This window comes from Etheostoma spectabile, chromosome 9 (assembly GCF_008692095.1).
Source record: "Etheostoma spectabile isolate EspeVRDwgs_2016 chromosome 9, UIUC_Espe_1.0, whole genome shotgun sequence".
Classification (NCBI taxonomy): domain Eukaryota; kingdom Metazoa; phylum Chordata; class Actinopteri; order Perciformes; family Percidae; genus Etheostoma; species Etheostoma spectabile.
Genome location: NC_045741.1, coordinates 8,720,822 through 8,723,428, shown reverse-complemented (window position 1 = coordinate 8,723,428; position 2,607 = coordinate 8,720,822). Strand labels below are relative to the sequence as shown.

Below are 2,607 nucleotides of genomic sequence, written 5' to 3'. Positions count from 1 at the left end.
AAACGTGCAGGTTTCCAGAGCGAGCTGCAGGGCAAAATCATTTCGCGGATAGAGTGGGCGCGGTTACCCAGTCCAGGGGTGCAGGGTCTACGGTCCTCATTCTGTGTAAAGGATATGCTTTCTCCTCCATTTCTTGTGAGCACTATTGGAATCAGTTCACACACCCCCCACCTTCCCTCCCTAGAAGCTGAACGCTCTGATGGCTTTTCAGCCCAGTAAATGTCACTCAGAGCTATTGATGGACTCGGCTTTGAAGCCCACACAAGAGCCACCCTGGGGTGAGGTGTATCCAACTCCTTGAAACCTTTTGCTCCTACTTACCTCACGTTTGTATGTCATTGACAATGATAATATATTTAATGTGTATCATAAAGTGTTAATAAGTGAGCATTCAAAGTTCTGGTTGGATGATTTTGTTACATTTGGCCAGGGCCAGGCTAGCCTGTTTCCAGTCTTTGTGCTAAGCTACGTAAGCTAGGCGACAACATCACTTCTTATGTACTATACTAGTGTTGTGCAAGTTCACACTTCAAAAGAGCTCTTTCACGATCACCATTTTGAACCAAGTTCTCAGTCCTGAGAAAAAGAACTTCACTTTCAATTCTACTGGGTTTATTTAAATGAAGAATCTCCTCCTACCCATCCATCCCCAGCCCCCACTGTCCACTTCCTAAACTGAATGAATCAAGGAATCTGTACTGATGTGTTCATAAAACTAAAAAAAAAAAACATTCAGATAGACAGCGGTACCATTTGCTGCATTGTTGAATTTGCATATTTTGCACCAGCCATGTCAGCGTTTCGGTTTAATGAGTGTTAAGGGTTTCTCTCAGCGTGTTGTTGTTGCTTGTTGTGGTGGCAGCTGTTGAAAAAACATGTTGGTGCCCTTGTAAAAACCTTTAATTTTGCATGAACCAATTTTAAATGCATACTCATCTGTGTTTATGTTCTACGTCAGCCATTTATGTAAGTTACTACGATGCACCAGGGACACATTATGCTTAAAGTCCCCTGTCGACACGGTCACTCGTCAAACCCAAACAACGGCCTGTCAACTCTTGCAAGACAGCAAATAAGCTTTTTTTTCCCCCAATATGTTGTTGTTTTATTCAATTAATGTAATTCATTTATTTGCAGATTTCTCCAAACAAGCAATGAAATGTTGATTAGCACAAGTTAGCAGCAGCAGATATTTTAGGGAAAGAAATAAAATAGACTTACAGTGAACATTTGCGGATCATATATTTGTTCAATATGAATATGTTGTGCAGGCAGTGAGTGGTTTGCAGACATTTGCAGACACACTCATATGTTTGTATGTAAAAAACTTACATGAATAAAACATATATGAATATATCTGCATGGTTAGACCACTGGAGGTATAGTGATAAAATGTGGCTGTCACCACGTGTGGTAAATCAAGCAAGTGCACTACAGTAGCTTGACTGTACAAGTCATTGTGTGCTTGCTGCGTGCATGACAACACAATTTCAAATCCCACTCAAGAGAAATGCTCTCAGTATCTGAACAGCAAAATAAATAACTGGAACAAATGGATGAGCACTCGAGACATGTGCTCAGTCACTGAGCAGTTAAAGCTGAAAGGAACAAAGCACATGTCCAGATTAAAAAAACAGACCATGAGTACTGTACACCTGCATCACAGGGTTTGTACACGTGGGGGGGGATTGTGCTTGGTTGGATGTGCTAATCCATCGCAATATCCAGATTGTTGATAAACACATGGCAGCCATTTTGCATTTCTTCAGTCACTTACAGAATTGAAATATTTCATCCAGGCCTTCTGTACCCTTATATAACTCCACTCGTGTTCTTTGATACAACATTAGGCAAGGCAAGGCTGCTTTAAGCACATTTCAGCAACAGGGCAATTCAAAGTGCTTTACATAAAAACATTAAAATAACAAAATTTAGTTCGGTCAGTAAGAAATTAAACATTAAAGAACAGTTAAAACTGTTAAACATATAAAAGCAGATCAAATAGCAGCTAGTGGGTAGTGAGGTAGTGATGTTTGATGTATGTGACAAAAAAATGTTGTAGGGTAAAATACATGTGACATAGCTTAGAGCACCTTTAAAAATCTAAGGTTTGCATGTGCATTTCTACTTCAGACCGCACTGGATGATAATAGTTGAACTATATGATTGTGCTAGAACTTTTGGGTCCTTGTAAATTATGTGTTCCTACTCTATCTATAACGTGCCTCAAGATAATTCTTGTTATGAATTGATACTATAAATAAAATTGAATTGAATTATAGCTACAGCAAAATAATTTGTCAACTGTTATTTCATACGCTCCTTATCCTAACACAAGGAATTCAGCAGGACTAAAAGTCATGTCAGTCCACTCACATCCCATCAAGTTCAGATATAGCCTACAGTAGATGACAAGCTCTAATTTTATCAGCCAGGAAAATGTTCTCCAGAAGCTAGTCCGCGGTGCGCCCTTATCATTCTGAACACCCCTGGCATGCATGTGCCCTTATTAGTCCTTTCCTGCCAGTGACGTGCAGATTCACTTGAGCCAATCTGACATAGCTCTGTGTCAAACACCCCGGTCTCACGGCAGTTTGTGAAATGGTC

At 40.0% G+C, this 2,607-nt stretch overlaps 1 protein-coding gene across 2 annotated transcripts in view; it reads left to right on the top strand.

Moving 5' to 3' along the window:
- The window catches only part of rgs8 (regulator of G protein signaling 8), a 24,684-nt gene that overhangs the window by 959 nt on the left and 21,118 nt on the right, over window positions 1-2,607 (top strand). The gene's annotated exons all lie outside the window — the stretch shown is intronic.